We start from the raw sequence: 11,378 nt of genomic DNA, 5'->3' as shown, positions 1-11,378 counted from the left end.
CATATTCTTGTGAAGTGTGTAGATATTCTTTTTCTAAAAAATCATCTTTGGTGACACATATGAGAACTCACACTGGAGAAAAGCCACATTCCTGTGAGGTGTGTGGGTATTCTTGTTCTCAAAGATCATTGTTAGTGACACATATAAGAAGCCACACTGGGGAGAAGCCACATTCTTGTGAAATGTGTGAATACTCTTTTTCTAAAAAATCATCGTTAGTGAGACATATGAAAACCCACACTGGGGAAAAGCCATATTTTTGTGAAGTGTGTGCATATTCTGCTTCTGAAAAATCGATGTTAGTAAGACATGTTAGAACTCACACTGGGGAAAAGCCACATTCTTGTGAAACGTGTGGAAATTCTTTTTCTCGAAAATCACACTTAGTGACACATATGAGAACTCACACTGGCGAAAAGCCAAATTCTTGTGAAATGTGTAAGTATTCTTGTTCTCAAAAATCAATGTTAGTGACGCATATGAGAACTCACACTGGTATAAAACCATATTCTTGTGAAGTATGTGGATATTCTTGTTCTCAAAAATCAAATTTGGTGAGACACATGAGAACTCACTCAGCGATAACAACAAATGCAGGCTCTGCCACATAGAAGTAGAGTGTGAGCCAACTTACATCCAATTGTAAACTCCTGTTGGGGCCGACTATTATACAATGCGACACAATGGAGTCGTTAAACATCTCCACTTGAAAATCTGCAAAAACTTGAATATTCTATGTAGTAACATATTGGAATAAGTTATGAGAAAGAACAATTTGAAATAAGTCATACACCATCCACTATGAAATTTTTACAGCTACATACCCAGGAGACGGGCTATTAAGCCTTACATAGTTATATAAAACAAGAGGGAGAAAGTTGCAATCCTACTTGAAGTAAGCGTCCCTAATAATGCTCGCCATAACAGAGCTGTGAAGACGTAGAGTGTGAGCCACCTTACATCCAGTTGTAAACTCCTGTTGGGGACGACTATTATACAATACGACACAATGGAGTGGTTAAACATCTCCACTTGAAAATCTGCAAATATATTTGAATATTCAATGGGAACAAGTTATGAGAAAGAAAAATTTGAAATAAGTAATACACCATCCACTATGACTATGAAATTCTTACAGCTACATACTCAGGAGCTGTGAGGTAGAAATTAAAATGCCATGCACTTATGTACGACATAAAAAGAAACTGAAATCTTAAGATATTTATCATTCCAGTCATTATATTAGCAACCGGCTCAAAGAAAAAAGAATTTCGAAAACCATCTGTCGAATATACCCGGTGAATCAAGTGTAAGAGAAATACAAACAACTGCACTTTAAGTGACGGTTAGAATCTTTAAAAGGTCTCTCGGTTGGAGTAACTAAACTAATGTGAGAATGTTTGGCATCCGGTAGAATGCCCCATCTCTATTAAAATCAAAGTGATAAGAAAATAAGTATAAGAGAGATAAATGTTACATTCTTGACTGAAAAATCAAAGTTAATGAGGCATATGAGAACTCACAAGGGAGAAGAACCCTCGGACAAAAATTCCGATTCGATCAGGCCTTTAAACACTAGAAAAAGAATTTCATTGCAGTCTGAAATTAGCCTAATTGCGGACTTGAGGTTTGGATAAATCAATGGATTCTTGTTCTTCTTGTTGATTCCCTTCGTTTGACTGCACAAAAATAATGTTTTTCAGGTCCCGCCACAGCTTCGGAATGGCGAACCGGAGTGACTCTTTATCCTTTATAGTTCGCTGTCGAAGATGCCCAACACATTGCTTGCATACAATATGCGGTGCGTATGCCTTATCTGGATCCCTCATCATTACTTTAAAATAAGCACACTACACAAATTCATTGATCCGTTTCCTGTTGGATTGCCACATATATTCCCTACAAATATAGCAAAACATATTGCATTGTTTAAACGACGATATTTACTTAATTTTTTTTCTCCAAAATCTGCAACTAAAGTAAAATAATGCAGCTTAATAAATGCAGCTCGCAATGAAATAAAATGTTAGTTTCGGGATGAAGCCCTTTGCTCTCTTTAAACTAATCAAATAAAATAAAAAATGAAAAACATAATTTTGCACAATATGTAGTCTAATTCTCGTGAAAACACAAAGACATTCTTTCAAATATATAAATAGTATTATTCTAAGAATTTGAATTTATTTCTATGAGAACATTAAGCTATGATTTTCTATCCAAACTAAAACAAAATGACCCCCCAAAAAACAGAAAATAAAAAAAGAGAAACGTGTTATTGAATGTATGAATATGTGGCGAAAACATGGCTGAAATGCTTGAGCCGAGAATAATGTCTGTTAAGGTTGGATTGATTTCCAGTATAACTTATCACCTGGATAGACAACCTACCAAATCTGTAATTGAAGATGCCAGAATCACGACCTAGCATCTGTAGTTGTTTTATGAAACTCTTGATTAGTATGGAAGCCACAGGCGCATGGTTAATAAAAGGTGCTAAAAGCCTCATATTCCCATAATAGACAGAAACTTCAGCCCAGCAAATAGAGACAAATATTAATTCTCTCCACTTACAATATTTGCTTAAAGAACGAGCAGGAGACAGGAAGAGCTCTTTTCACACCTACAGCCAACTATTAGCAAACTCATTAGTGAGGATTACGGAAAGTATCAGTAAATTTTTATCTTGGCTTCGATAGGTTACTAATGAGAATTCACAGGAAGCAACTATAATGTAGATCTCACATATAACTCTTAATTATGAAAATTAGTCTGAAATGCAAGAGCCAAGAAAACGCCCGGAATGTAAAAATTGGATCGATTCTAGAATCGCAAAATGCTAGCATTTTCTATGTAGCAATTTCACTCCATAGCAAATAAAGGTTGTTTTAGCAGACTGTTCATTGCTCAGGAAGCCACGAACTAATAAAATGTGATACAACTTTCATAAACTCTACGAGTGAGACAATACACCCTAAAACAAAAAAAAGACGAATCTGCTGTCTCACTGCAATACCCGGTAGCATATTGTGACTCCCAAGTCTCCGAAGTAAGATAAAGTCAAGGTTGGCCAGCAAACGTGAAAGGAGATTTTGTCTCTGCAATTTCTGAATGCAGATGAAGTGACTAGAGATGCTGTTGGTCGATCAGACATAAAAAAAAGGAATGGAAAACATTACACAGATTTCATATTTATTTTCACTTGCTTGATTGTATACAGCATCTATGACGAATTCTCATCAGGTGACTACTTCTAAAGAAGGCCAAATGCAGAAGGAATGACAGCTGTTAGTTAATAAGATTGTTATTGAAGATTTGTAGAAAATGAATGAAATCTAAGCATTGCTTAAATAGATAACAAAACATTGTAATTTTTACATTGAACAAAAACAACCCTAATATCAACATCCGAAAAGGTATCCTCTAATCGGACAACTTATTTCCTGTATTTTAAATCCTGGCAAGAAATCTGTAACTGCATAAATGCTTGAGTGCTTCCCAAAACCAAAACAAAAGTCAACGACCTGCTCTTACGCCTTAATAATTACTATTTTCTCGAATTAAAACACAATCTGACTACTCGTGTTTAGAAATTATCATTTCTTGTGAGTTGACATTGAGTAGGATTTTCAACTTATTATATTCGGGTGCCATGAATATTATATCTAACTAATGTAATAGACTGGAATAGTAGTTTTTTTTCATTTAGAGTTATATTGTACATTTTACTTCATCCTAGAAACAATACCGTTTATATGACTTGAAAAATATAACAATCTTTTTATGGATTACCTCAATCGTTATGCCAGTTCAGGTGCGAAATATTTAAATAAACATGAAATTAAAAACAAAATCTTACATTTACGTACTTTTTTATCTATTACGATGATACGTAATAAACACAAGGATCTGTTTATATAAATACTTGACAAAAAAAAACTCTTATAAAACAACATTAATTAAACAAGAAAAAACATGACTTAAAAACTCACAATTTTCTCATGGATTAATCCAGTTAAGATGCGAAATCTTTAAATTAACATGAAACATGCTTTTAATTTTCATGACGATGAATTAAGTCTAAAATTAAATTAACTCTAAAATTAAATTAACTGTAAAACCAAAACGATTGAAGTACATGAGTCTCACTAGAAAACACATCTACGAACAATTCTCACTGATCCAATTTGAACAACAATTTAATAATAATATATTAACGTAAGAGTTAGTCTTTATATAAAATAAAAACACATTTTATCAAACATTTTCTTAGATTATTAAAATACCTGCTCCTTGTTAGCATAAGTAATTAAAGCATTTACAGATATATTGCACCCATTTCTAAATTGAAATATTCTAATTATAATTTGATACAGTATTAAGAAATTGTGATATGCAATGTCATTTTGATGTTATCTACACAAATATCACACGTACATTGAAGATCCTAGTGTACCCATCGATATTTGTATTATGCATCGTCTATAACGATTGGAGTACATATAATCATTTGAATATCATTATGTATTACCATTGTCAGCCTCATTAAATGTGTCCAAATCAAATGTGTAAATCTTTGTTTTCATTCTTTTAATATTATACACTATATATGCATTATACATCAATAAAATAATTAAAACAGTCTTCTCAATCGCTAGCTTCGCTAATTCTTTGCACAAGGGAAAGGGGTGTCCCTCCTTCTCCATCATTCAACAGACACAAAAATATGTGTTCATAGGATGCTGGTCAAACGAGAAAGAAAGAGAAAGTTAAGAATGGGATGATGGGAAAAATAGTGTCCAACTTCTATGCAACGGACTTCATCACTCAGCAAGAATATCTACATTGCTGAAAGTATCAACTACACAAAATAGTGCCACACATGAAACTTTGACCGATTTGACGTGTCCCCTTTCATTATTGAAACGAAAATTGATGGCTTGTAGTAACATTGAAATAAAAGATTTGTAAGAAAACGAAGTGTATCATCACTACAGTTGTTAAACGAATGTTTGTAATTAAAGAATAACCATTTACAATCTATTAAAATCTATTTACATGACCATCATTTGTAAAGTTTGTAGTTCTGCTAGTTGATGTAGACAACATATAATTTGACAATTAGGAGGCTGGCATTAGGGTAGACCATGTAGAATTTTACACTTATCGGGTTAGCATTAGGGTAGTTGGTGGAACCATGTATAATGCGACAGTCGGAAACATTAAACAGCAAATGTCAGATAAAGAATAGTTTTTTTTAAGAAACAAGTTTATTATTAATATTTATTTCAACAATCAAAACAATGCAAATTATTTTCCATAATAATGACATACTTATTCTAACAAGCAAAACAATGCATAAGTTGCTAATTCCATAATGTAATCATGTTGATAATAATAAGTTGCTAATTTCATAATGTAATCATGTTGATAATAATACGTTGCTAATTCCATAATGTAATCATGTTGATAATAATAAGTTGCTAATTCCATAATGTAATCATGTTGATAATATTAAGTTGCTAATTCCATAATGTAATCATGTTGATAATAATAAGTTGCTAATTTCATAATGTAACTTATTCTAACAAGCAAAACAATGCATTTGATAATAATAAGTTGCTAATTTCATAATGTAATCATGTTGATAACAATAAGTTGCTAATTCCATAATGTAATCATGTTGATAATAATAAGTTGCTAATTCCATAATGTAATCATGTTGATAATATTAAGTTGCTAATTCCATAATGTAATCATGTTGATAATAATAAGTTGCTAATTTCATAATGTAATCATGTTGATAATAATAAGTTGCTAATTTCATAATGTAATCATGTTGATAATAATAAGTTGCTAATTCCATAATGTAATCATGTTGATAATAATAAGTTTCTAATTCCATAATGTAATCATGTTGATGATAATAAGTTGCTAATTCCATAATGTAATCATGTTGATAATAATAAGTTGCTAATTCCATAATGTAATCATGGTGATAATAATAAGTCGCTTATTCCATAATGTAATCATGTTGATAATAATAAGTTGCTAATTTCATAATGTAATCATGTTGATAATAATGAGTTGCTAATTCCATAATGCAATCATGTTGATAATAATAAGTTGCTAATTCCATAATGTAATCATTTGATTTGATAACAATAGGTTGTTTATTACTTCCTTTGTCCAAATCTATTTTTGTTATTTCACTGACTGTGCTGTTTGTATAATTCCTTCCCGTTATTTGAGTTGTTTCTCCGAAATATCATACGAGCAGAGGTAATGTTTATGATTTTACGAATCTACAAAGTAATAACACTAGGCATTGTACGGTTCATAGTTTTGGTAGTTGGTGTGGGAAAATAGAAAATGTCAGCTTTCCCCTTTTCAGACTTCAGTTTTTTTTTATTCTATTTTAATTTTTGCTACTTAATAAAATCTAAATATGTATTGTCCACATGAGCGTTTCTTTCGATTACACCACCAGAAACAGTAGTGGAGAGAAATGAGAAGCATGATACTTTGCTCAATTTGACGTGTTGTTTGCCAGATTTGAAGGAGAAAATTCGATGATTGCTAATAAGACTAATGTTAAAATATCAAACAACGAAATGTATCCTCACTTGTGTTGTTAAAGAAATGTTTGTAAATCAAGTGGACTTGTTTTTTTTTTTCTTATGATGAAATAACTTCTAATATATTCGAAACTATATTTACATTGACACCGATTATAGGGTTCGTAGTTTTGGTAGTTGGGAAGACGCCGATTCACTGTTCTGCCTCTGGATTAGTTCACAGTTCGGGTAGTTGGTGTAATCATGTATATTCTAACCATTGCTAAGACGCTTTTTACTGTACTGTAAAAACACTGAAGTTTAGTTTGCTTTTAGAGACAAGTCTATTGACTGAGAAAGGGTAAATCGTATAAAACATAATTTGAACCAAGATGACTTTTATTTATGATTTTGTAAAGATGTAGTACGAAGTCTTTCAATGTAGAAAACAAGCCGACTTTGTTGAAGGGGGCATGTTATGTAGAAAAATAGCTGATGGAGGGGTATGTAAAAAAAAGCACACTAAGGCGAGTGAGAGGCATTTACTGTAGAAAGAATACAAACTTAGTTGAGGGAGGGGCATTTAATGACGAAAAAAAAACTTAACTGACTGATTGGGGTTGGGCACTCTGACATAAGCCAAAACAAAGAATGCAAAGAATATCATTAGTATATCAGTCGGTCACTCAGCTATTGGTAAATAGTCCCCACTATCACCAAAAAGAATTGCAAGACATCAGACGAAGTAAAACTATATCTACATAACTATATGAGTAAATGCATTTGGTTTGTCATAATAACGACAAAGCAAAACATAGTATCTTATTCTAACAAACAAAACAATGCATCTGATTCGGCAGAACATAGTAAATATTAGTCCACAAACAATCAACAGGTACTACACTTTCATTTTAATGTCCTGTCTCTGAAAATATATAATTCATGAAAATTGAGCAAACCTCAACAGTCAGATAGACTACATTCAAAGCAGTCAACAAAATAAAGTTTATTTCTGACAAAGTTAATTGAAAAAGGCTAACATTATAAAAAACAGCAACACACTAAAGCATTGGTTGTGAAAAATGTATTTAAAAAAAAACATAGCTTTTTTCATCATTTAATATAGAAGCAATTCACTTGCACTTACAGAACCCTGACGCCTTAACTAATGACAATTAGCTATTTCCCTTTTTAAATACGGGGTTAATGCCTGGGAGTTTTCGGCAGAATGATGATAATGCGGAACTGGTGTGAGAAAATAAACCAGGAACACGTACTACACTGGGTGTTGATTGTATGCTTAGTAGACATCTGCTTTTGATAACAATAAGTTGCAAGTTTCATAATGTAATCATGTTGATATTGTTTAATTTCTTTGTCCAAATCTATTTTCGTCATTGGCTTTGCTGTTTGTACAATTCCTTTTCGGTATTTGAGTTGTTTATGTGAAATATTTAGTTTAAATTTTTTATGGGGAATATTTGGATTATTCGGACTAATGTTCTTATGTTGGATTGTTGGATGGTAACATTAGTTCGACTAACTCAAATAATAATGAATTGTTCAGTTTAAAAAAAAAAACTGTATTTTTTATCTTTATTATATAAATTGCCCATATAATAATATAATTGCACACACAAAAGTAATATTTGCATAAATAAATTGTAACAAGCCTTAAACGTTGAGAAACATATTCTAAATTTCATTCGCCACATTTAACTAATCAACGGACATTTTTACACGAGGAACAAAATAATGATTACACCGTTTTACGATGACCTGAATTCATTCTTGTTTAGCAGTTTGATTTCCTCGTCAAATAATTTCACGTTTAAATCGTGTTATTCATTTTTTAAATTAAGATTCTTTTATATTTTCGTATATTTTATTTCTTAAAAAATTGGACTCACGGAAACAAAATTGTATCGATTTACTATAGAAATCCTAACATTTGGATTTTTTTTTGTTTTGAACACAAAACAAAAATTGTATCAATTTACTATAGAAATCCTAACGTTTGGATTTGTTTTTTTGTTTTGAACACAAAACAAAAATGAATTCATTTCGATTTCTTTTTCGTATTGAATTCTTGGAATTAAGGTAAGTTTTTTTTTCCTTTATTTTTACACTTTTTAAAAACTTCCCTTCAATATGTTAAAAATAATCTTAAACATTAAAATAAGTTTATTTTTATTGCAATCCAATAAAAATACGAAGTGACTATTCGCAGCCGGCTGCGGCTATTCTAAAATGCTATTCGCAGCCGGCCGGCGGCGAAACCGGAAGTTGTCGAGAGAAACGGGCTTAGACATTTTGTAAACATTGTTTTTAAAAAGAAGTTGTCGGAGAAACGCGCTTAGACATTTTGTAAACATTGTTTTTAAAAAATAAAAAATAATACTTCTATTATGTTTTAAACGACTGTAATAGTTTATTTTGGAAGTATATTTCATAAGGAAAATAAACAACCCACTTTAAAAACAGAAATTACGAGTTTTATATATTTTATTCGCAGTTTTTTGTTGGGGGGTGTAAAAAACTCCGCCTAAAATTCTGATACACCTAGCGGGCGGGCAACGAAGCCTGTAAAATGGCGACAGGTAGAGCCAGTCTCCAGGGGTTAATACCATCTAAACGGTAAATTTGCTGTGGGGTTGATTATCAGATTCGTTGTCAGCGACCCGAAAACCTGTGTAAGAAGGCAGGACTAAAGTGATCGGTGTTATGAAAGAATGGTAATATCGCGGTTCAAAAATATCAGTAAATACGCTAATTTTATTAAAAATAAACTTTGCCAAAAAACACAAATTATTTACTAAAAACAAAAATATTTCGCAACTGAGCAAGTGATAAGCCACGCCCATGCCGTTCTCTGCATGAGTACCCCAAATTCTCCGCTGTGTTAGTAATGAAAAACTAAAACAAATAATTAAAATGAAAAGACATGTTAAATTCTCCGCTCAAAATAAAAAATGGGATTCGCCACTGTGTTGGTAATTAAAAATTAAAACAACTTATTTTTTACTTGTAAACTGGTTTATTAATTGTAGAAAACAAAAATAAACGGGAGAAAAAAGCAGCTCAAAATGAAAGAAATTGTTAAATTCTGTTACAAAAGAAAACAAATTATTTTTACAATTCTAGCCAAGAATTTACTTAAGATTTGTCTGACGTCACTTCCGGTCAGCTCATGCGACCGGCTGCGAATAGCATTTTAGAATAGCCGCGGCCGGCTGCGAATATCAACGGCCTATATTTTATACACGAAACCAATATTTTTATTGGATTGCAATAAAAAATAAACTTATTTTAATATTTAAGATTATTTTAACGTTGTTGAATAATATTGTTGTAAAGTGAAAAAAAAAATAAACTTACCTTCCATTCGAGGAATTTTATACGAAAAATAAAACGTTTTCCTTTTGTGTCAAACGACGCAGAAAATTTGTTTGTTAGGATTTCTTAATATAATCTTTAGTAAATTGTTACAAATTTTGTTTTGTGTGTCCAATTCATTAAGCAATTAAATATATGAAAATATAAAAGAATCAAAATTAAAAGACAAAAAAAAACACGATTTAAACGTGAAATTATTATAAGAAGAAAAAAATCAACTGCTTCATAACAAAGAACTTATGTTCATCGTAAAACGGTGTAATCATTATTTTGTTCCTCGTGTAAAAGATTGAACATTTCATTATGATTTGGATTAGTCGAACTACTGTTTACGTCCAAGATGAGAACATTAATCCAAATAATCCAAATATAAAAAAATGCAAAACTGAATATTTCACATAAACAATTAAAAAAGGATGGAATTGAACAAATTGCGAAGTCAATCAAATAACAAAAACTAGATTTGAACCAACAAGAAACAAAACAATAATCACATGATTACATTATGAAAATTGCGACTTATTTTTATCAGATTCGATTCCGTTAACTTTACGATGACCTTAACTTATAATTCCATTAAACCTGATGTTTTACATGCAATCAACGACTAACGATGAAAGTGTAGTAACTGTTTCTAGTTTGTTTGCGCATTTCAGCCATGTGTCGCGTTGTCGCTATTCTGGCTTTCCTTGCCATGTTTTGCGCCATCCCATGTATTATCTCCTCCTTTGATAAAGACGTAGTGCAATGTTGTAACAGAGGTATCCTTTTCACAGAGAAGTAACGCAATGTTGTAAAATGTCCCCACTCGCAGATGGGAATATGGGAAAAAATAGAACAGAACACAAATCGATACTGAACAACATTCTTGTAATTTGCTTGCACGGGTTTACACATAGATTCGAAAAAGTTCTCAAAAAACAAATATATAACAAATAAATCTTATAAAAAACAAGATAAGTTACTTTTCTACCAAACTGGATATATTTTTCGTGTTTTTATTCAATGTAACATGTTTATTCAGCTCGAAAAACATACATTGTTTACCGATGTATTGGAAAATTCAAAATGGCGCTCGACTCTCTCTCTCTTTAACACGGTAATTCCGGGTAAAAGGTGTTATAAATAATAAACTAGACAAAATACTATTAAAAATCCACCGAATATATGTCAACCTATGTCACGGTAATATATATTGAGCGAGTTTTTAACAGTATTTTGTCTTGTTTTATATTTATAGCACTTTTCCCAAACTTACCGTGTTAAAGAGAGAGTCGGGCACCATTTTGAATTTCTCAATAAATCACATCGGCAAACACAATATGTTTTGCGAGCTGAATAAACATGTTACATTAAATAAAAACACTGAAAACATATCCAGTTATGTAGAAAAGGAACTTATCTTGACTTTGATAAAATTTATTTGTT

Source organism: Euprymna scolopes, chromosome 46, assembly GCF_053919585.1.
Source record: "Euprymna scolopes isolate OS-2025 chromosome 46, ASM5391958v1, whole genome shotgun sequence".
Classification (NCBI taxonomy): domain Eukaryota; kingdom Metazoa; phylum Mollusca; class Cephalopoda; order Sepiida; family Sepiolidae; genus Euprymna; species Euprymna scolopes.
Note: the sequence above shows the minus strand (reverse complement) of the source record.